This window comes from Tursiops truncatus, chromosome 4 (assembly GCF_011762595.2).
Source record: "Tursiops truncatus isolate mTurTru1 chromosome 4, mTurTru1.mat.Y, whole genome shotgun sequence".
Taxonomy (NCBI): domain Eukaryota; kingdom Metazoa; phylum Chordata; class Mammalia; order Artiodactyla; family Delphinidae; genus Tursiops; species Tursiops truncatus.
This window is the reverse complement of record NC_047037.1, coordinates 4,301,666-4,326,956: the sequence shown is the minus strand read 5'-3', so window position 1 is coordinate 4,326,956 and position 25,291 is coordinate 4,301,666. Positions and strand designations below refer to the sequence as shown.

The 25,291-nt window shown below is 38.8% G+C and overlaps 1 long non-coding RNA gene across 1 annotated transcript in view; it reads right to left on the bottom strand.

Moving 5' to 3' along the window:
• Nucleotides 1–25,291, bottom strand: part of LOC141278518 (uncharacterized) — a 253,224-nt gene that overhangs the window by 159,969 nt on the left and 67,964 nt on the right. The window contains exon 3 of the long non-coding RNA XR_012331278.1: nt 785–918. This is a non-coding gene — a long non-coding RNA (uncharacterized lncRNA). The remainder of the gene's footprint in view (nt 1–784; nt 919–25,291) is intronic.

The following is a 25,291-nucleotide window of genomic DNA, read 5'->3' as shown; positions in this document are numbered from 1 at the left end:
AAGTACACTTGAAACTAATACCATGTTATTTGTCAATTATACCTCAATAAGAAAAGGATATAATAAAAAAAAAAAGAAAGGGAGGGAGGGAGGGACAAAGAAAAGGAAAGGAAAGGAAAGGGAAAAGGGAAGGCAAGACAAGGCAACCTACTGATATTTGCGGGGAAAAGAAAGAGATTCCTAGTGATTCGCTACAGTCTTAAGCCCCAGATCTTCCTCTTCCTTTTTCTAAAAGCCCCAAGCCACAATTCATAACCTCTTCTCCTCCTCTTAACAAGAGGTGGCCTACCTCTTGTATTCATGGCCTACCTTCTTTTTACTGTCAGGAGCTATAAAAGGATTATATCAGTGAGGTTCCTAACAGAAAGCAGGAGCTCATGCAAGTTAGGATAATATGAGAGGAGCTTACAAACTGTGTACAGGAAAACCAGAATGTGCTGTTGAACCAACCCAGGATAACGACAATGACCCGTGGGCTTGGAAGGAGTCATGTGGAAGCGTATACTTTGAGGAAGATATTGGATGTTAGTCAAAGAGGCCAGTCAGAGGCAACTTGAGCCAGAAAAGTGAACACACCTCATTCTTTTCCCGCCTGTTGATCTACAGCCTTGGTGATCTATTGGCCAAACCCAACCAGAAGGTAGAGGGAAAAAAAGACCATACATTTAAGCCTTACAACTTGGTTTCCCGGGGCAGAAAAAGGTTAGAAAGTGTGGGTCTTGAGATGAAGTGTGAAATTACCTATCACAGTTAACCCCTTTTTCCTCTTAGTATTCATGCTTACCCTTTGTCCAGGTTGAAAATTCACGTCCCCAACACAGGAAATGTTTGAAGTCCCACTGGCAACTGTATAATAGGGTGATGTCGACTCAGTCATACTCCCATCGCAAACCTCATATGCTAGCCGATGCTGGAGTTCTTCACGTAAGAGAAAAGGAAAAAGTGGAAAAATGAACAATCGTTTTGTTCTTTCTGCGCCTGGCTCCTAAGACCTAAGTTTTTAATTAGAGCTTCCTTCTTCTACTCCACAAGATTCATCCCTGTGGGAAATGAATCAGTGGTCTTATCTTTACTGGGTTGCCACATTTTTTTTATTAGCCAGAGTCTCAAAAGGAACTCCAGTGAACTCCTCGGCTCCCAGAAATAGTCTTTTTTGCCACCACCATAGAAGAACCACCCAAATTCTCTCTGATAACTGGGATCGACTTCCACACAACGATGGTATTCTCTACCTGTTGGTTCAGTGGCAGACAAAGCCCAGTATGTAGAGAGGAGCAGTTCTAGCTTCCAATTCATGGGAACCATAACTATATTACTTGGTGGAAGTACTCCTCCCTTGAGCACTAGGACCTCCAAACCCACTGGGCCCATGGGCCCAGCAAAGAGCAAACAAAAATGCGTACAGTGGATCATTAGGTGTGACAATGAAAGTTGCCACTGCCACCTCCACCCATTGGTTCCTCACCCATGCATTCTGACTATAGGGTAGAAAGCGTGACAAATGTGTACTACATGCATGTGTGCAAGCGTATGTGTGTATATACGTGTGTATCTGTGTACGTGTATTCCAGTTCTCTTTCTTCTTATCTACTATAGGTGAAGAATCTTGATAAAAGGATCTTATAAGGACTTCAATAACTGTTGTATTTTCGGATGTGTGTGTTTGTGTCTGTGTGTGTGAGACAGACAAATGAAGGACCCAAGCTCATCAAGCCCATTTAAGATGAATGGATTCACTTAAAGATGTTTAAGGCTGTAATTAGCTCACAAATTTTTATGTCCAAAACACTGCACAACTAACAATGGGTTTTATAAAATCTATTATATAGACAGAAAGAAAAAAATGAGTAAATTGAGCAAGGAAAATGAAAATACAACAGAGGATGCACAGACCCCATTAAATGATTACATGTTTATTAGAATTTTAAATAGAGGACATTTATCAAGTCACTAAGGTAATAAGACTGTCTAACATATCAGTTCTTGACATGTGTGTCTTCCAAAGCCCACAACTTACATACATTTATTTCTTTTGATATTAAATATTTGGTTATTTACAATAGTTAACAATGATTACCATATACTTAAGCCTCTTTTCTCTACTTTCTTACTAAATTTTGCAAAATTGCTTTCCTTATGGCCTTTAGCCTTGTATCTTACTTTGCATATCAGTCTGGTCTCAGTACATTGTAGTGAAAATGTCTCGTTTTAAAAAGGAACACTAAGAAATCTGTTAAGTGTTATGTTCTAAGAATAGTCTCTCTTATGGCAGGCAAAGGAAGAAAAATATGTTGTTTTACATTGTCATTTCATTTCTATTTGACCAACGAAATGTCAGAAAGAGGGACACAAGAATCCACGATGAGGGAGATTCCTGGCAGTCCAGTGGTTAGGACTTGGTGCTTTCACTGCCGGGGGCCTTAGTTCAATCCCTGGTCAGGGAACTAAGATCTCGCAAGCTGTGAGGTGCAGCCAAAAAAAATCCAAGATGGTTCACTCATTCATATATTCCTCTAACCAACATTTTGGAACAGCTATATGTCCCATCCACTGTGTGCACCACAGCAAGCAATAAGGATGAGTAGGGTTGACAGATAAAAAAATAAAGAAGAGTCTTAGCACTCAAGGGGCATAGAAATAAGGTATGAAGGATTCAACACATACATGATGAATAACTAGTTAACTACAAGTATGTGGTAGTGATCATTTCAGAGGAACAGCGTGCTATGAGAGCTCAAAATAGAAGGCCACTTTTGTCTGTGGGTTTAAGGAAACCCACCTTTGGGGAGAAGGTTCTCTCTGAGAAGAAAGAGCCCCTGGCAGCTGAAAAATGGCCACGAGTTAAGAGATTGATGAGGCAGAAATATTGATTTAAAAGCCATTTGCTTTGAATTACTAGTTAAAACTGGAAGTACATAAAATCATCCATGGAAAGAATATAAAGATAAAAGAGGCTTATGCCTTATCTTGGGTTATATAGGAATTTATTGGTTGGGGGACTCAGGATTAAATGATTAAGTGAGGGGCACTGTGAAAGAAAGGCTCAGAGATAATGAAGGTAATATCCTATGATGAAAGTCAAAGTTTCAGTGAGAATTTCAACTGATCAGCCCAACTTAGTGCCTTTAACAGAAAGTGATGTTCCCAGCATGCAGTAGGAGCTAGTCCTGAACCACACAGTTTACGCATAGAAGATGTCCTGGATCTTCTAAACTCCTTTACACGTTGCTGGGGGTATTTTTTAAATTATTTCTTTTATTTTTTTATTGAACTATAGTTAATTTACAATGTTGTGTTAGTTTCAAGTGTACATCAAAGTGGTTCAGTTATATATATATATGTGTGTGTATATATATATTTTTTTTTCTCAGATTCTTTTCCCTTATAGGTTATTACAAGATACTGAGTATCATTCCATGTGCTATACAGTAGGTCCTTGCTGTTTACCTATTTTACATATAGTAGTGTGTACATGTCAATCTCAAACTTGTTATTTATCTCCCTCCTTCTCCTGCTAGCCCCATTTGTAACCATAAGTTTGTTTTCTGAGTCTGTGAGTCTATTTGTTTTATAAGTAAGTTCATTTGTATCATTTTTTTAGATTCCACACCTAAGTGATATCATATACTTGTCTTTATCTGAATGACTTCCTTAGTATGATAATCCCTAGGTCCATCTACGCGGCCGCACATGGCATTGTTTCACTCTTCTTCGTGGCTGAGTACTATTCCATTGTATCTATGTACCACATCTTCTTTACCCATTCATCTGTCAATGGACATGTCGGTTCCTTCCATGTCTTGGCTGTTGTGAGCAGTGTCACCTTGCTGTTTATCTCACACTCTTTGGCACTGATTGTTTCCATGCTTCTGGCTCCATTTCCCTCTTGCCTCTACATCCAGCCCTTAAATGTGATCTGCTCTCTAGCTCAATGTTTTTGAACATTTCAGCAACCACAGACCAATTATTCAGCATTTGGTGTACAGATAGATCACCAATTTTATATAATTTTTAAAGCCTGTTGAAAACAATAAAGCACTATTGGAAACGACTACCACTTATATGACTAGTTTAACAGTGATGAAGAGTAAAGTTTTCTTTCAGCCAATTTTTCAGAGCAACTGTATGTGAAGCCGTGATGAACAGCTTGAGGCATAGGTCAGATTTTCTAATCAGACAGTTGCAATTTCTTTTCTTACTCTTTATTTCTGTGAAATGTGAAACTTCAAATTTACATATGTCATCATCATTGGCAGCAATGGCCCAAACACGGCCTTAGAAATCATGGAGAGATGTCTTCATATCACACTACTTTAAGAGCACCAGCAGATGCTAAGTTAATGAGTATACTACACTTCCAAATGGAAAAGTTGCCTATTCCTACTTGTGAAATAATGGAGACTGGCTTCCTAATTTGTGTTTTGATTGCATTTGGCTTTAGAAGGTCTTTTTTTATAGCTGTAATCTAAAGCAAGCTTTCGATATTGTTTGTAAAGATGTCCAATCTGTCAGTGTTTTGTTTCTTCAGTGAAAAATGGAAATCATAGGGGGAAAGTGGCGGGGGTGGGTGGTGGTGGTGGGATGAATTGGGAGATTGGGATTGACATGTATACACTAATATGTATAAAATAGATAACTAATAAGAACCTGCTGTATAAAAAAATAAATAAAATAAAATTCAAAGAAAAATGAAAATCATAAAATATAAGAGAGTGACAGTTCTTTAAAATCAAACAATCCCTGGTTGTGTTATCACAATGTGATCTTCATTACTAATTATGGTATTTTATCAAGACTTCTAAACACTGATATTGAAGAACACGAACATGGTTTTACTGGCATTACCACTGTTATAAAATTTTTAAAAAAATTATCCCCCATTTTAAATTCTCGTGTGTGTATTTTTTCTCTCCAACCTGAAATATTCATATATCCACATTTGGCTGCACAATAAACTTATTAAAATATGTCCATTTCCTTCAAGGCTGGCTCAAGATCAGAATAAGTATTTTCATCGCCAGCTGTTTTCTGTAAACCAGCTGGTCTACGGATGGGCATCCATGTCATCTGACTTTATTTATAGTGACACCCATCCCTCTCTGCACACAACTAGTGCTGTCTTTTCACTGCTTCCCAAAAACAAATTGCTAATTTACAACATAACTAAAAAGAAATCATTAACTCCTGGGAGCACAGGGTTTCATTGAAAGAGAGAACAAAACGTCATCAATGAGAGCCAGGAACTGACCCAAAGGAGCCACTGCTGTGGTTTCATCTCCCTGTGAATATCTGCTAATACACACATGAAAGTAACTGTACCTTCATGTTGACTGCATTTCACATTATAAAACAGCTAACAGCGTCACCTGACAGAGGAATTTTCCAATTCCTCTTCTACTTTCACTCTGAGCTTGATATTGAATCGTTTACCTCTGGTCTGGTTTTATTGTCTTCCCCCAAATGGATGGACTTTTTACCTGATTTGGTGTGAGGAGTACAACTAGGATTATGCGACTGTGGTTTGGCAGTTTCTCCATGTCAAGTGACCAAGTGCATTAATTTCATATTAAAACAGATGATTTTTCCCTTGTTTTGGGAAAAAAATCAATTGTTTTCATTTAAAGATGAGTGCTTTATTTATAAATGATGTTAAATATTCTGATCAACGGCTTTATACAGCTGACTAACAAATTCTCATACAAAGAACAATTGTTACCAGGCCCATAAAATACAATATTTACATGTTCATTATCACATTTCCTATTGATGGCCCATATTTTGGGGAAATAAATAAATTCATCTTCAGCAACTCTTTGTTGTCCCTCCAATACCTGGCTAGAGCCACTTTACTGCTCTGATGATGTAAGTTTCCTTTTCTTTTCTATCTCTCCTTAATTCTTACCTTTGGTTTCTAACACAAGCCTTGGGTCCTCCTACTACTTCTCTGGCTCTGAGGTTCAGCATGCTCTATCTTACCATTTTGAAATCATTCCCTGTCCCCAGAGCTTCTCTGATGATGGTGAGAAGTCTAGCGCTCCTCAGGGGGAACTAATATAGCCTGGCCAGCCTGCGGGCCCTCCCACTAACCAAGGACGGTCAAACAGTTCATCTGTAGTCACTGCTTTGCTGCACTATTTATGGAGGTCCTCATACACATACTAAATCTAGGCTGGATGTAATGGCAGCATACCAACTGGTAAGGTAACTACTACTTGCTAAATCTCTCAGGATATCTTAACTGCATATGTGAGTCCATTTGAATTATGTCAGTGAAAACCCATCCTCTGGCTGATAACCCAACTACGTCCAATCTTTTTTCCATCCTTCAAACTTTGTGGGATTTTAAGAATTATAATACAATAAATGCTCATCATGAAAAAAATTTACCCAGAATTTACATAATGCTTTAAAGAATGAAGTGAATTTCTATTCTCTTAAAAAAGATGAATTGCTGGGGACTTCCCTGGTGGTCCAGTGCTTAAGGCTGTGCTTCCACTGCAGGGGGCACAGATTCGATCCCTGGTCAGGGAACTAAGATCCCGCATGCTGTGTGGCCAACAAGTAAAAATTAAAAAAAAAAAAGTTGAATTAGTTTCTTGTATCCTGTTTCATATTGAGACATCTGTATCCTATCTGAAAAAAATTCACGAAAGTTACCATTCACTATACTTTCTTTTCTTTGGACAGTTCTCTTATTTTATAAGAGGAAGTTGGTACATTAACTCTTCAAACCAACATCTTTTCCCTGGAAGTTGGATTTAATTTACTTAAAGGCCCAAGGGCAGAATAATCAATAGAAGGTTCAATTGAAAAAGTTGTTGAGAACATGAGTCAGACAGTATTTCTATACAGGTCTACTTAATCATCTGTCTTGACTGAGTGGACCAATTAGTTGATTGAAGAATTAATCAAGTCCCTGAATTAAATTATTTTAGCATATGGATGGACCAGGCAATTAATTCAAATGAGAGAACTAAGGGTCGGGAAAGAGGAAACTATGGCCAATTGAAAAAGGAAGGTTTCAGTCCAAGGAGACAGCTACCATCCTTAGTCCTCCTGTGAAACCTGGAGACTAGCTTTGTCATAAATTTAGATTTATCAAAAGTCAGAAATCTGAGACTTCCCTGGTGGTTCAGTGGTTAAGAATCTGCCTTCCAATGAAGGGAACTCGGGTTCAATCCATGGTCAGGGAACTAAGATCCCACATGTCGCAGGGCAGCTAAGCCCCCGTGCTGCAACTACTGAGCCCACGAGCCACAACTGGAGAGCTGGCGTGCCACAATTACAGAACCCATGTGTTCTGGAGCCTGCACACCACAACTAGAGAGAAGCCCTCGCACCGCAACTAAGACCCGATGCAGACAAAAATAAATAAATATTTTTTTAAAAAGTCAGAAATCTGATTTTTAAGCAGATACCCCAAATTTTAAGTTGTCAATAAACTTATAATTTCTAAAATCATGACACTGTTCAGTGAATAAATGACTTACAAGTTAGAGATGCCTACCCAGTCACCTGTTTCTGAACTCTCCTTTAGAATCAGATGGATAAGGGGCAACCATGAGTGTTTCTGCCAATGCACAATGTGAACACACATATTTTCAACAATGCCTACCTCCACAGACACACAGAAAATGTCATCATAAATAACATGTTTCATATGAAGAGTAATAAGATATACATATATACGTGCATACATATGTGTGTATATGAATGGGTGTATGTAATCCTTCCCTAGTTGTAGCCTGAATTGGGAGTGAACAGTGGTGCTCCCAATAAAGCAAACCTGGCTCTTACTGTACAATCAACAAACCCTCTGAAACCTCTTCAGCATTTGAGAGGATTCATAGAGTGTGTCATATTCCCCAAATCTCTGATTACAATCTTTTTCTTTTTTGACACAAGGGTTTCTTTTTTTGTTTTGTTTTGGGGGTTTTCTGTTTTTGTTTTTTTGTTGTTGTTTTGTTTTGTTTTGAAGTATAGTTGATTTACAATGTTGTGTTAATTACTGCTGTACAGAAAAGTGATTCAGTTACACATATAGATACATTCATTTTTTTATATTCTTTCCCATTATAGTTTATCATAGGGTATTAAATATAGTTCCCTGTGCTATGCAGTAGGACCTTGTTGTTTATCCATTCTATATATAAAAGCTTACATCTGCTCACCCCAACCTCCCACTCCATCCCTCCCCCAACCCCCTCCCCCTTGGCAACCACCAGTCTGTTCTCTATGTCCGTGGTTCTGCGTCTGCTTCACAGATAGGTTCATTTGTGTCATATTTTAGATTCCACAAATAAGTGATATCATATGGTGTTTGTCCTCCTCTGTCTGACTTATTTCACTTAGTATGATAATCTCTAGTTGCATCCACGTTGCTGCAAATGGCAAAATTTCATTCTTTTTTATGGCTGAGTAGTCTTCCACTGTATGTATGTACCACATCTGATCACAATCTTCTAATACCTAGTTGTGTCTGTTGTCTCTTCCTCTATCTTTTTCCTTATCAGATGGCTATTGGGTGATCTTTCTCATGCTCCCACAGCAGCCCAGGACTTCACTCCATTCATTCTGACTCAATAAACAGAGATGAGACAGGGGGATTCTGCATTTGTAATAAACAACCTGCAGGATTCTAAAATAAATGGGCCTTTGACATTCTGACAAATACCAACATCTATTCCTTCCATGTCTAACCTCTGTCTCGTTTCCTTGGTTCTTACTTACCTCACCCAGAACTCTACACGCTCCTTCAACCTGAGGACTGCCTTTTCCTCAATTCAGAAAAACTCGCATCCGCGAGTCTGTGTCTCCTACATGCCTTTCCTTCTGCGGAACTCGAGGCCTGCTCTGACCCTCAGCTCTAAGGCTGGGCCCCACCTGCAGCAGGATCTTCCTGATCCAAACTGTCTGCCTGAAGTGCTTCTTTCCCCTGTTCATGTTGTGTTCTCCCTACAGTCAGGGACACCTCTGATTGGACTTCTGAGATAAACCGTCTCCCTAAACCTCTTCCCTCCACATCCTTCTGGGGCCTAGCCCAACCTCTGCCCTGTCCATTTGCGTCTGTCTAATCTCTAGGGCCAATCATTCCCAACCTGGCCCTTTAATAATGATAACAACAACAAAAATCTCCCATCCAACCCTTCTAAGCTCTACAGCCAAACAATGCAGCTGCCTTAGGGACCAGGAGAATTAATAATCGGAGAAAGACTCTGAAAAGTGTAAGTCATGAGGTCATGGTTAACCATCATACACATTAAAAAAAGGCTTGCTCTCAATTTCATTCCTTCTACAAATATGGATTGGATTTTTTTTCTATAAATGAGGCACTACACTAGGCACAAGGAGAGAGCAATGATCAAAATAGACAAAGTTCCCTAGCTTCAACAAGTTTTCATTCTAATGAGGGAGACAGGTAATAAACAAGGAAATGAGCAAGTACTTAGTATGATGGTGCTATGAAAAAAAAGGGGGATTTCGGGAGTGGCAAGGGTAGGGGTAGGAATAAAGGGAAGGGTTGAATTTCACATAGGATGGTCAGAGAAGACTCAGCGGTGAGATTAAGTGTGAGTAAAGACATGAGGGAAGTGGGGGATTAAGTCACATAGGTCCTGGAGGGAAGAGTTTTCCAGGCAGAAGAGCGAGCAAGTGCAAAGGGCTTGAGGAAAGCATGTGTTTGGTGACTGCCTGAGGAACAGCAAAGGATGCCGAAGTGACTGGAGTAGAGCGAGTGATAGGACAGGGTCAGAGAGAGGGCAGGGGTCCAAAACACACAGGACCCCACTGGCCACTATAAGGACTTCGGAGATTATTTTGAGTGGAATATGGAATCATTGGAAGGTTTTTAGCCAGAGGGTGACATAACCTGACATATCTGAGCAAAATTACTCTGGTGGAAGTGTACAAGACAGACTCAGTTCAACAGAGATGGAAGCAGGAAGACCCATTGGGGAGGAGGTGGCAATAGTCCAGGAGGCAGATGATGGTGGCTTGACCCAGAGTAGTGGCAGTGCTGGCAGAGAAGTGGTAAAACACTGTATTTTCGAGGTAGAGTCACCTAGATTCGCCAAGGGATTAAATGTGGTGTGTGAGAGAAAGAGAAAAGTCAGGATGGCTCCTGATTTCGGTTTAGGCAACTGACAGGCTAGAATTGCCATTTATGGAGTCGAGAAGACTACAGGAGAAGCAGAATTGAGTGGAAAAAAGAATTCAGTTCAGACATGTTACATTTGAAATAACCATTAGATGCAGAGATAAACACATTCAGGACCAATCGCACTCAGATCCTGGATATCAGACAGTTTCAGGCTGAATATATAAATAAATCGGGTGCTATCATCATATCAATCAGATTAAAAGCTAGAAGAATTAGTGAGATTACCTGACGTTGATTGAAAAGAAAAGCAGTTCAAAGAATGAGCTTAGTGGTTACTCAACATTGAGAAGACAAGGAAATGGAAGGGGAGGGAAGAAGGAGGACCAGCAAGAGAGAGACAGAAGAAGCAAGCAGTGAGAGAGAAGGAAAACTAAGAGAGAGTTGGTGGTGAGGAGCTGAACAGAGGACGTGCTGCAAGGATAGAATCAACCAGATCACACGGGGTTGAAAAGTTAAGAAAGATGAGGACCAATAATCAGCCCTCGGATTTGTCAGTATTACAGTCACTAGGGATTTTGATGAGGGCTTTTTGAAAAAGGTGATGAAGACTAAAATCTGTTTGGCATTAGTTCAAAAGAGAATAGAATATTTAGGCAACGCTTTGAGGACTGACTTCAACTTTGCTGTCAGTACAGCTTTGTTACCACACAACCTCCTTGAAATATTCTGCCTTTACGAAGTGTTCCAAAGTTCTGTCTGAGAAAGAGTGCCCTTAGTATTTATATATTTTTAAAATATATATCTATATATAAATCTCCAACTTTGCTTTTGTGGAACGTAACTGGGTGAAACACAGAGCTTCAGGATAATGACAGCTACTAGTGCCATGAACATTGTGTATCGTTTAAGGACCTGAATTAAATTTAGTCCCTCCTGTGACTGCATTAACTTCAAAGAGAGAGGGCAGTCTATAACTACCACCTACTTTAATGAAATTAACTCTGATTGTTCTGCTAAAAGTAGCAGGAAATTTCTCCATAATCCAAATGTATCGTAGGTAACAGTAGGAGAAAACTGCTACATGATATTCTCTTTGGTAACTTGAAGCCAATGAAAGCTTATTATCCTTATAATGTATATAGATCTAGTAGTATATGAAGCAACGATACATTGACATATAGCTATTTTCCCCTTTAAAAATCTCCAAATGTCAAACTTCACTTATCTACTCTTAAAAGTGCCACAGAAAGTAAAATAGGGATACCCTGAGATGTAAAATTTATTCTTTCATTAAGAACATGAAAGAAGTCATTACCGCTTCCTATTAAATAACCATCTTCTTTGGGGCTTACAGAAAAGAACAGTGGGCTTCTTACGGCTCCCTGAGAGTCTGTGTCTCTTCGAAGAGTCATTAGTTTGGTGGAGAAAAGCATCCATGAAACCCCTAAGAAGAGAGAGTATTACACAAATAGATGATTTCTATCATGAACGCCTTTCTCTTTCCTGTGATGTTTCCATAACACCTAATTTGAGGATAGGGACTTCCCTGGAGGTCCACTGGTTAAGACTCTACGCTTCCACTGCCAGGGGCACAGCTTTGATCCTTGGTGGGGAGCTAAGATCCCATATGATGTATGGCCAAAAAAAATAAATAATAATAATTTGAGGATAAACCATTTAATCATAAGAATAATTAAGGCCCATCCCATATTGTCCCCTCCGACCCCCAGAAGAAGAGATACAGAAGGAAATGTTTTTGAAGGGACTTCAGGTATATCTGCTAAATATAAAATCTTCCTAAAGGTGGGAGAATACTAATTATACAACAGGTACTGCTCTAATGACTCTGTGTTTACAATTTATTTATATGTCTCCCCTAAATCTTATCAGTTAAATGTAACAGACCCTATTCTAAAACTGAGAAAGCTGAGACTCGGTAAGTTTCAATGATCACCCAGCAACATGCAGTTACTAAGCCCCAAGCCTGGTGTTCTTAATCTATAAATAAGGAACATTTGTGTGACTACATCAGCGCGTGTGGGGAAGGATTTTTTTAATTAAGCTAAGCATAGCACCATGGAAATTGATATTGGCATGGATCAGAGAAAATGCATTTGCTCTCACTGAGAAGGCATCATTTGCTTTAGGTAAAAAGACATTATGAAAATCCTAAATCATTCTACTCTACTGAACCATGACCATATTTCCTTCCTCTCAATTTAAGCAAATAAATGTCTAGGATTAGGAACTGAGGAAGAGATCACCAAAACCTGTGTATGCAGCGAGATTAGCTTTACCAAGACAGCCATGCCTGTTTCCATGAAGAAACCCCAGGATGAAAGGCCAACCCTGTCCTCCCCCAGGAAGCTGATTCTTCAGCTTGAGCATCCACGTAGGTGCTGCCCGTTCTTGCACCTGACTCACTACGCTGCCTCCTTCCACCTGCCACGCCTTCCACTCTGCCCCCTGGAACGCCACCGGAGCGCTTGGTCTCTGCTCTGATCCTCAACTGAAACCTGGCTCTCCCCCAGTCAGGCGGCTTCTCCTACGGCTCTCAAAAGCAGAGGACCTTTAGTCTGTGCCCTGCATGCACCTCCAGAAGAGGGACTAGTATCCTCTTCCCTCCCAATCACTGCTGTACACCTCTGCTCACCATCTTGTTGACAATTCTGTCCCTCTGAGACTCATTCATTCAAGCCTGAACGCATTCGACAAATCCTTCAGAGCTCCAGTTATATGCCAACATGTTTTTAAGCTCTGGGGATACAAAGACATTATGTGACTTAATCTCCCACTATCCCTCCTAGCTGCAGTCATTACAAACTTCTGGTTCACTGTGTATCATTCAGAAAAGATTTTGACATCTGTCTTACAGTCCTACTCTCCACCTCATACTTGCTTACACGACAAGTTTTCTTTCCTCTAAGTGGAAAAAAAAAAGAAAAAGAAAAAAGAAGGCAGGTGACCTGGTCTAAATTCCTTTTCAGTTGGACTTCTGGGTAAATAAACTAATTATATTTTGCTTCGTAGAATGAATCCTTAGATATACAGTGGCCTTAGCAGGATGATTGAAGATCACTTATCTAAAAACAATGCACCTGTGGAGCGTGGCTGTCTGGGAAATGTCAGGTAACTTGTATAACTATCAGTGTTATAAAATAATCAGTATTATTAAGTGCTTTCTGCTAAGCAATGTAATAACCCCCAAAGCTCCCCAGGTACCCTCACCTATGACTCTTAACCAGAGCACACATGACCAGTGAAGGAAGAATGAGCCAGTGTAACTGTGCAGGATGTGTCAGAGCTCTTTCATTTGTTTTAGTCCCTTGATTACCTATATTCTTGAATTATTTGCGAAGCTGGACAGTGGGTATGATATCATATATGTCCAAATCTGATTTGACAGTCCAATCCTGGTATTAGCTAAGGCTTCAACAGGAGGAAGCTTTGTCCTCATCCCCCCATCCCCCCCGGCACATTTGACAATATCTGGAGATGTTTTTTGGTTATCACAGCTGAGAAGGGAATGTTACTGGCTTCTAGGGGATAGAACCAGGGATTCTGCCCTACATACTACAATGCATAGGACAATCCCCTACAACAAAGCATGAGCCGGTCCAAAGGTCAATAGTGTTGAGGTTGAGAAACTCTGTTCTATTCAATCCCATCTAAATTCTAGGCTCCATGCCATTAGCAGCAAATTCACATCTCTGTGCCTGATATGAGTTTCAGACACATATAACAAAATGTACCTCTCTCTTTTTTTTTTTTTGTGGTACGCGGGCCTCTCACTGTTGTGGCCTCTCCTGTTGCGGAGCACAGGCTCCGGATGCGCAGGCCAGCGGCCATGGCTCACAGGCCCAGCCGCTCTGTGGCATGTGGGATCTTCCCGGACCGGGGCACGAACCCGTGTCCCCTGCATCGGCAGGCGGACCCTCAACCACTGCGCCACCAGGGAAGCCCAAAATGTACCTCTCTTACTTGAATGCTCCAAAGGCACTTCAAACTCAGACTCTCCTAAAACAAACTTGGCCTTCCCTCCAGACTTGGTTCTATCACTTGGCATTTTATCTTAGCAAATGGCACTCATCCAGAAACTCAGTAGACATCCTCAATACCTCCTTCTCCTCCAACCTGTGCCATCCACCACCACAAGCTCATCATTTTATTTCCTGACTGTGTCTTTGGTTCGTCTACGTCTTCTCATCTCCACTAATAACAACTTCCCTCCCCCAAGCTGTCATCTGTCTCTCCCTTGGAATGGCGTCATCCCCTTGGCCAATTAGCAATGGATGAATTTCTTTCCAAATTATTGAGCATTTTCTTTATGAAATAGATATAAACATAACAAGCCCCTGCTTCAAAACAAAGAACATTTACCATTGTTCTTAAAGACTTCATCCTTAACATGAATTATAAGTAAAAGGTCCATAAAATGTATTGTCAAAAGTAGGACATTTTAAGGAGAGAGAGAGAGAAAGAGAGAGAATGAGGGTGAGTGTGTGTTTGGGGAGAGGGGATATTAAAAATTATTCCAAAGCTTTGCATGTGTTTTTCACTCTGCATAGAAAGTTCCCACCCCCAATCTTTCCAAAGTAATAAATCCCTCTCATTCTTCAGTTATCAACTGAAATGCTTCCTTCTGAAACATTTGTCCTGACTCTTCAAAACCCACAAAGTTCCCTTTTATACACTCTCACATCACCATGTATACTTCCTTCAAAGCACAAATGCAGTCCTAATGATGGGTTTTGTTTTGTCATTTGGATTTTTTGTCTGCTGGCAAATACTTGGACTATTAGGTCCAGGAGGTATATCCTTTGTCTCACAGACACTTGGTGTTGAAATACTGGATTAATTCATTAATTATCTTAGCCAAAGCACATATTGAGTAAAAAGAAATCCAGGTCAAACATTCCAGGAGATGTGTACTTAAAGACTACAATATATTGCTGCTGCTTACATTTACACAGATGTAAAAACAAACTCTTCAATTAAATTTGTATCATCCTTCAAGCACATATATCTGGGAGGTAGCAGTCTTACAGGGCCCAACTTTTGTGCACATTTCAAGAAATGACATCATGAAAGAAAAAAGCGTGCTGCAATTATGTAACACAAGCACCTATTCTTAAGAGAAGCCTTGAAGCCAATAGGTAGTTTAGATTTTTTTTTTTTCCTGAGCTGTGTAGGATTCCTAACTAATTACAAAGAGAAGTGAAGAAGCACCCCTTCACACAAAGCATCTTCTAAAGAAAACAAGGTCATGATGGAATCCAACAGAATTTTGACTTGTCATCAAATCACTGAGGAAACTGGTATATAACTTACAAACACATAAGCTTTCTTATTAATGAAGTCATTTGAAATTTGTTTTAAAAAGTTTCTGAATTTCTGTGGGCCAATTAACTCAACTAGGACTGGGTTCTTCCTTTAATATCTGTTTAAATGCCACACATCCATTTGTCTTCTGAAATATTGCAATTATTTCAACATTCATGATGACAAGAATGGAGAAAGAGCTTCCACGGGTTAATTTCTCCTTTGTCTTTAATAATGAGAAGCAGATTGTTGGTTAAGTAAGATAATTAAAGCTTTTATTAGGGCAGGCTAATAAAAGGCAGGTTTGTTCTTCCTCCAAGACATAAGAATTCGATTCAATTAAAAATGAAAAAAATACCACTCTCACAGTGCCTCCTTCTAGCTTCTCCTTGTATTGCTGATGTTTGGAAACACCAAGGAGAAATATTTGCTGTTTCTAAAATTACGTGAGAATTTCTTGATTTTTTTTTTTTAATGTAGAAAACTCTGTTCAATTTTATCTTCACTAAGGAGGTCTATTTCCAAGGAGAAAATGTGTTAGTCTGCACTTATGTCTAAATAATTGTGTTCCAGTCACTACGCTTCAGTAGGTGGCCCATTTAGTTTCAGCAGTGCATTTTACAGCTGTCCAAAACTTTGAGGTAGTGAGTTGAAATATAAAGGAGATAGCAGTGAAACAGACATTGACAGGGCACACTGAGTGCCTCCCCATTCCGCCCTGCCCATTCAACTAGTATTTATTTCTTAGAAGAATTTTTGTTCATCTTACAAAAATGCCAAAAGCATGCCTTTTAATTTAGAGTCATTTAATTTAATTTCTAACTTTTTAACACAAATGGCTTTAAGAAGAAAAAGGAACAAGGTAATTATATTTAATTTCATGGTTTTAGATTCCTAAAACCCATCATATCCTCTTGTGTAACTGATGACTTACATTAAGGGGGAAAGAAAAAAAATTGTGAAACCGTTACCCTTCTCTTCGAACAAAAACGGAAAGAATTCATGTTGCCATCCCATTTAATATTTACTAAAGAGCACAGGAAAGAGCTCTGTGGTGACTTTGGGCTGCCTAGAAATGTAGAAATCATTCAAAATAGAAGCAGGTCGTAATTCTATTGGAAGAATGCATCATAATTTCTCCCTTAATATCAGTTCAAGTTGAAAAATATCTGAGAAAGCGGAATAGTCCATTTTGGGATGACTCTTTTCATCTCATGGAATATGGCACTAGATTCTGAAAGTAGATTAATAATCCACTGATTGAAACCTTAAAAGATCATCTAATAACCTTTGTTCCTACTATTCCATTCCCATAGGAAAGCCTAAGTAAACTTTAAGGGTAAATACAGCTTTCAAAGGAAACTTATTTTTTAGTAGTAAGCCTGCAGGCCCCCCCTCAGCCTACACTTGCATCTAAGAACTCTCTTTTTCACCCTTGGAAATCTTCCTGATCATTTATTCGAGGTTTTAACTAAATTTCACACCCCCTAGGAAGATTTCACTTTCTCCCATCATTCCAGTTGGAATTAATCACCACTCTACAAATTCCCATAATTTTATACCTCACTCTGGGTATTTATCACACATTTTCATAAAATTATAAATATTTATGTACACACATCTTGGTAAAGGGTAAATGTAACACTTTGTCCTATTCTATGGATAAATTTGATCTTGAGCGAACTTTCTAGGTGTGTTCCTTGGAAACCTGATGAAGATAGAATGTCAGATTTGTCACCATTTAATATTAGTTATGGCATTAAAAAGAACAAAATAATGGCATTTGCAGTGAGATGGACGGCCCTAGAGATTGTCATACTGAGTGAAGTAAGTCAGACAGAGAAAGGCAAATATCATATGATATCGCTTATATGCGGAATCTAAAAAAGTGGTACAAAGGAACTTACTTACCAAACAGAAACAGACTCACAGACTTCGAAAACAAACTTATGGTTACCAGGGGGGAAAAGGTGGGGAGGGATAATTGGGAGATTGGGATCAACATATACACACTACTATATATAAAATAGACAACCAACAAGGACCTCCTGTATAGCACAGGGAACTCTACTCAGTACTCTGTAACAACCTATGTGGGAAAAGAATCTAAAAATGAGTGGATATATGTATATGTATAACTGACTCACTTTGCTGTACACCTGAAACTAACATTGTAAATCAACCATACAATAAAATTGTTTTTAAATATTAGTTATAACAGAAATGACCCCTTATCGATAAAATATTTTATTACTTAGATGATTTTAAATAAACTATAAATACCTAGTGGGAAACCATGGCTTTGGACTTTCTTGACTGCCATGATCTAACTGGACATATCCTTTGCACAGTGACAAACCTAAGACATTTGACAACCACAGTGTATTATTTTTCAAACAATCCCCTCTTCAAAATGATATTTTCATTAGTAATCATGAAATAATAAGCAATAATATTTTTATTTGTTCCTTAGTTTGAAAAGAATACATTTAAAATACTAAATTTTAGTGTAAAGTATACTACTCAAAATAGTAAAATACTTCACATGTGAACTAAAATTTATACTTGCCAAATAAGAATGTTATCCCTTACAGGTCACATCTGTTTCATTCTTTTAGATTTTAAACACAAATTAAAAACTTGAAGTTATCATGTAAAATAACAGAATGAAAGCAACTCAAGTTCTGCTTTTTCATTTTTACAATCTCTATGTTATCACTGTTTATTTTCAACCTATTGTTTAAGGGCAGGAATATGCATTATCCCAGGATTTGGAATTTCAGCTGTACCTGAAGGAAGCTTGAATGGTCTCAAATCACCGGGAACTTACTCTTGAAATAAACACATGGAATCAAACCCACAAGTGTAAGAGGCTCACTGTATAACTAGGAGCTTCTCAAATTTATTTCCATGTAGAACATAAAGTTTACTAAAGCATAAGTAATAAAAACGTGTTCATTTGAAGCCGATATATATACTTGACAAAATCCCACTTCTACCCAAGATGGAGTAACAAGTATTGCATCTAAAACAGTTTATAAAACTACAGCAGAAAAAATATATGAAGCAAAGGTTTTCAAGCCACTGGACATCAAGCAATAAAAGATACTGGTATCCAGAGATGAGAAATAAGCAATATTTGCCCTAAAATTGCCCCAGCTTACTACTGGTAGAGAAAGTTTTCACTCTGCCATGTATATTAGAAACTATAACACAAAAACTAAAACAAAACAATTTTTAAGGGAGGACAGGCATACCTTGAAGATACTGCAGGTTTGGTTCCAGACCACCGCAATAAAATGAATATCACAGTAAAGCGAGTCACACAAATATTTTGGTTTCCCAGTGCATATAAAAGTTATGTTTACAGTATATTGCAGTCTATTAAGCGTACCGTAGCACTATGTCTTAAAATGTGCATATGTTAATTAAAATACATTTTATTGCTAAAAAATGCTACCCATCATCTGAGCCTTCAGTGAGTCATAATCCTTTTGCTGGTGGAGGGTCTTGCCTCAGTGTTGATGGCTGCTGACTGGCCAGGGTGCTGGTTGCTCTCAAGGTTGGGGTGGGTGTGGCAATTTCTTAACATACGGCAACAGCGAAGTTTGCCACATCAATTGACCCTCCCTTTCACGAAAGATTTCTCTGTAGCACAAAGTGCTGTTTGATAGCATTTTACCCACTGTAGAACTTCTTTCAAATTGGAGTTGATCCTCTCACATCCTGCCCCTGCTTTATCAACTAAATTTATATAATATTCTAAACGCTTTTTTGTTGTTTCAACAATCTTCACAGCATCTTCACCAGGAGTAGATTTCATCTCAAGAAAACACTTTTTTTGCTCATCCATTAGAAGCAACTCCTCATCCATTCAAGTTTTATCATGAGATTACAGCAATTAAATCACATCTTCAGGCTCCACTTCTAATTCTAGTTTTCTTGTTATTTCCACCATATCTGCAGTTACTTCCTCCAATGAAGAGTCATCCAAGAGGGTCGGAATCAATTTCTTCCAGACTTCAGGTAATGTAGATATTTTAACCTCTTCTCATGAATCATGAATGTTCTTAATGGCACCTAGAATGGTGAACCTTTTCCAGAACAATTTCAATTTACTTTGTGCAGATGCATCAGAGGAATCCCTCTCTATGGCAGCTATCGCCTTACAAGATGTATTTCTTAAGTAATAAGACTTGAAAGTCAAAATTACTCCTTGATCCATGGACTTTAGAATGGAAGTTGTGTTAACAGTCATGACAACAACATGAATCTCATCGTACATCTCCATCAGAGCTCTTGGATGACCAGGTGCACTGTTGATGAGCAGCAGTATTTCGAAAGAAAGCTTCTTTTCTGAGCAGTAGGTCACAACAGTGGGCTTGAAGTATTCAGTTAACCATGTTGTAAACAGATGTGCTGCCATCCAGGCTTTGTTGTTCCACATACAGAGCACAGGCAGAGCAGATTTAGCATCATTCTTAAGGGCCTTAGGATTTTCAGAATGGTAAATGAGCACTGGCTTCTTCCTCAAGGCACCAGCTGCATTAGCCCCTAACAAGAGAGTCAGCCTGTCCTTTGAAGCTTTGAAGTCAGGCACTGACTTTCTCTATCTATGAAATTCCTAGATGGCATCTTCTTCCAGTAGAAGGCTGTTTAATCTACACTGAAAATCTATTGTTTAGAATCATTCACCTTCATGAATTATCTTACCTAGATCTTCTAGACAACTTGCTACAGTTTTTACATCAGCACTTTCTGCCTCACCTTGCACTTTTATGTTATGGAGAAGGCTTCTTTCCTTAAACCTCATGAACCAACTTCTGCCAGCATCAAAGTTTTCTTCTGCAGCTTCCTCATCTCTCTCAAACTTCATAGAATTGAGGAGAGTTAGGGCCTTCCTCTGGCTTTAAGGGAATGTTATGGTTCTGGTTTGATCTTCCATCCTGACCACTAAAACTTTCATCATATCAGCAATAAGGCTGTTTGCTTTCTTAATATTTGTGTGTTCACTGGAGCAGCACTTTAAATTTTCTTCAAGAACTTTCTGCATTCACAACTTGGCTAACTGTTTGGTGCAAGAGGCCAAGTTTTCAGCCTATCTTGGCTTCTGACATGCCTTCCTCACTAAGGGTAATAATTTTTAGCTTTTGATTAAAGTGAGAGACGTGATTCTTCCTTTCACTTGAACACTTAGAGGCCACTGTAGGGTTATTAACTGGCAAATTTCAATATTGTTATGTCTTGGGGACTAGGGTGGTCCTTGGGGAGGGAGAGAGATGCGGGAACAGCAAGTAGATGGAGCAGTCACGCACACACATTTATTAAGTTCACTGTCTTAGATGGGCACAGTCTGTGGCACCCCAAAACGATGACAATAGTAACATCAGAGATCACTGATCACAGATCACCATCACAAATAAAAGAACAAGGAAGAAGTCTGAAATATTGTGAAAATTACCAAAATGTGACACAGGGACATGAAGCGAACAAATGCTGTTGGGAAAATGGTGCCAACAGACTTGTTCAATGCAGGGTTGCCGTAAAGCAAAGCACAATAAAACAAGGTATGCCTGTATAATTGATATGGTAAGAGGAGAAAAAAATAAAATCACATAAAATGCTCAATTAAGCCTAAGCAAGAAGAAGATAAGATAATTAAAATTAAGCAATGAAGTCAAAAACAATAGAGAAAATCAACAAAATCAAAAGCTGGTTCTTTAAGAACAATAAAATTGAGTAGCCTGTAGCCAGGCTAACCAAGAAATAGAGAAAACACCAAGAAGAAACCAAGAATAAAGAGAGATATACATATGAAAAATTAAAGAAAGGTCATCACTATTTATTCCATGAACATTAAAAAGATAATAAAGGGGCTTCCCTGGTGGTACAGTGGTTGAGAGTCCGCCTGCCGATGCAGGGGATGCAGGTTCATGCCCCGGTCTGGGAGGATCCCACATGCCGCGGAGCGGCTGGGCCCGTGGGCCATGGCCGCTGGGCCTGCACGTCCGGAGCTTGTGCTCCGCAATGGGAGCAGCTACGGCAGTGAGAGGCCCACGTACCACAAAAAAAAAGATAATGAAGGCATGCTATGAACAATGCTATTGCCACAAATTTGATAACTTAAGGGTACCAATTCCTTAAAAGACACACAACCAAAATACAAGGAGAAATAATCTGAGTAGGCCTATATCTATTAAAGAAATTAAGTCCAAAATTAGTAACTTTCATAAAAAGACAGAAAAGGCATCTATATTTTTAAAAGAAGTAAAAACTATCCTTATTTTCAGATAACATGATCTTATACATAGAAAAACATAAGGAACTCACTAAAAAGCAAGGTTGTAGGATATAACATTAATATACATAAATCAATTGTATTTCTATACACTAGCTATGAACAATCCAAAACTGAAATTTAAAAAGCAATCCTATTTATAATAGCATCAAAAAAATATGCAGGAATAAATTTAACATAAGATGTATAAGACTTGTACACCAAAAATCACAAAACATCTTTGAAAAAAGTAAAGAGCCTATGAGAGGTGTTTAGGTCATGAGGATGGAGCCATCATGAATGGGATTAGTGCCCTTATAAAAGAGACCCCAGACCCCTTTCCCCTCCTGCCTGTATACCACCACTACAACCACACATTTTAACCCAGGAAATTTGAAAATTTTCTCATACTGAAAAAAAATAGAGGGGTGGGGGTGGTGGTGTGATGGATTGGGTGATTAGGATTGACATGTATACACTGATGTGTATAAAATTGATGACTAATAAGAACCTGCTGTATAAAAAAACAAATAAAATAAAATTCAAAAAGAAAAAAAATAGAAAACCTGAATCACCTTAAAATCCTTAAAGAAATTAAACTCATAGTATAAAAAATACCCATAAAATATTCTTATCCAAGTTTTACAGATGAGTTCTACCAAAAATAAGGAACAGATAAGTTTAATCTTACATAAACTCCTCTCTAGAAGGAATTTTTTCATTTATCAACTCATTTAATAAGTCTAGTATAACTTTGATACTCAAACCAGGCAAAGATAGCAAAAGTAAAATTACAATCCCATCTCATTCATTAACACATTATTTTGTGTCCAAAATAGAGATGCAGGATGGATGGACCCCTACTCAAAATCTCTTTCTAATGTAAAAACTGGTGACAACCACACACACCAAGAGGGTATGAAAACGTTAATTATTCACACAGTGAGGCTTTTAGGAGAGGGCAACCCCAACTGGTCCAAAAACGGATTGAGAGAACAAGAAAAGGAGGCTGGCTTGCAGTTTTCACTGTGGATAGGGAGTGGGCTGGAGTGGGGGTTTCCACACACAGGCAAAAGCTTGCGCAGTTTAATACCCCAGCTGCTCCAGAGGAAGAAGCACCCAGGTTTTTTTATCAGTTTGCCCAGATGCAGAACAGAGGAGAAGATGGAGAGATGACTTAAACATCGCCATGAGTCAAACACCAAACATCAAAAGATGGAGTCAGATTCTCTGTTACAATTCGCTCCTGACTGACTGACATCGGAAACATGCCATCATCAGTCTTCACTGCTGAACCAAATTTTGGTGAGGGTCCATGCTGCTTCTGTATGGGGTCTTCAAAGCACACATATAAAAGCCTAAGCTAAATTTTAGCAGCGAGTTTTATAAAAAGACAATTTATCATGACCAAACTAGACTTATTCCAGGAATTCAAAGTTAGTCCGACGTCAGACAAGTTTATTAACGTAATTTATTGTGTTAACCAATAAAAGAAGAAAACCAAATGATTATTTAAGTAGCTACTGAAAGAGCCTTTGTTAAAATTCAACACTTGTTCAAGCTATAATCTCCTACTGATTTATAAATAGAAGGAAATTTTCTTAGTATGTTAAATAATAAGTAGAAAAAAAATCCTTACAAATACCTACTTAATGGAAAAATATTCCAAGCATCTCCTTTAAAATCAGGAACAAAATAAGAGTGCATCCTATTACCACTTCTATTAAACACTGCACTGGAATTTTTATCTCACACAGAGAGGAAGAAAGACAAAAGACAGAGGAATTGAAAAGAAAAGCTGATGGTGTTCACAGATAATACTCTTGTCTATTAAAAAAAAAAAGAAACTGCAGGCATATTATGAAAATTAATTAGTGAGCTCAGCAAGGTGAATAAATATAAAATCAATAATCAGTATTATTCTAGACATCAGTAACAAACAAAAAGAATATGATAATAAACATAATTGTTTATAGTAGCTCAAAAATATAAGTAACATAAAAATAAATCTAACATACAAAATCTTTAAGGAGAAAATTATAAAGCTGATGAAAAGACATTACAGAAGACAAATAACTGAAGAGACATATGTCGATAAAGAGGAAGACAACGTTGTAAAGTTGAGGAATCTCTCCAGCTGTATCACAAGATCTAAATTAATTCCTATCAAACTCCAATAAGACTTTTAATAAAACTTGAAAAGCTCATTCTAAACTTTACTTGTAAGTGCAAAGACTTGAAATAGTCAAGAAATCACTGAAGAAAGAAAAAGAGAGGTCAGTCACCTACCATGCATCAAGGCCTGTTACAAAGCTATGGGAATTAAGGCAGTGGGGTATTGGAATAGAGAGAGACATAGCAGGTCAATGGGAAAAAATTCCTCAAAACCCCAAAACAAACTCACACGTTTGTATGAACTGGAAAAGGACCCTGTGGGACCCTCCTGGGTACAAATCCTTTCTGTGTCCCCCATTTCTTGTTTGTAGAAAATAGGCTTCATGCAGCCTCCACGACCTTCCTTGAGTTCCAAAGGGCAGATTCAAACAGCTGCTGATCAGGGAAGGGAGGGGATGGAGATACAAAGGAGGAGCAGTCAAGACACAACAGTGCAGCCTTGGGGCAGGGTGATGTCCCCCCTCAAGGGATACACATAACAATGTCTTTAAACCCTATATAGAATTAAAACCCAGCAAATGGAAGATGTCAGCATTCTTCTATGAGAAAGACCACCTGAGGCCAGACTAAAGAAACTGGAGAGGCTCATCAAGAAGATTACCTGAGACCAGATTAAAGGACTGCAGGCCCTGAACACACCCTAATCTTATCAGCAAACCCACCCTTGAACCATTGCCATAAAACTTCTCACCAAACTCCCCTTGGTTGGGACACATGGATTTCGAGGGCAGGAGCCTGCTGTGTCCCCCTTTGCCTGGCAAAGCAATAAAGTTATTCTTTTCTACTTCACCCGAAACTCTGTCTCTGAGGTTCAATTCAGTGCTGGTGCACAGATACTGAGCTTTTGACATCAAGTGAAGTGTTTATTAAACAAGGACTAACCTTAAAAATCTTTACATCCCATACCCATCAGTCACTGGAGGAGGACCCTGAAAATAAGAGCATGAACTTGGATGAGGCAGGTCTCTACAGCTGAGTCCATCTCTCCAAGAGTCTGAGAGCTGAGGGCAGCCTTGCAGCAACACTCCTAGTAACTAGGAGAGAAAGTCCACTCCCAAGGATGGGGAAAGGGTATATAATGAAGGGTCTACCATAGAAGTGGGCATAGCTGTTAGATATAAGGAAATTAATTACTGATATCCACTGTGGTTTGGGGATTGGAATTATTTTCAGATTTCAATTCCTTCATCAACGCCACTCACTATCTGACATTCCTGCAGCAAAAGCTGGGCCAGATCTGGGATACATATCAATTGCTGTATCTGCTTCCTTCTGTCCTAGCCTTACTCCAGAGTTGTCATACTTGGATCGGGTCTATTTGCAGCTTGTTGAAAGTTGAAAATTTTTTAAAAATTTTATTTATTTTTGGCTGCGTTGGGTATTCATTGCAGCACGTGGGCTTTCTCTAGCTGCAGCAA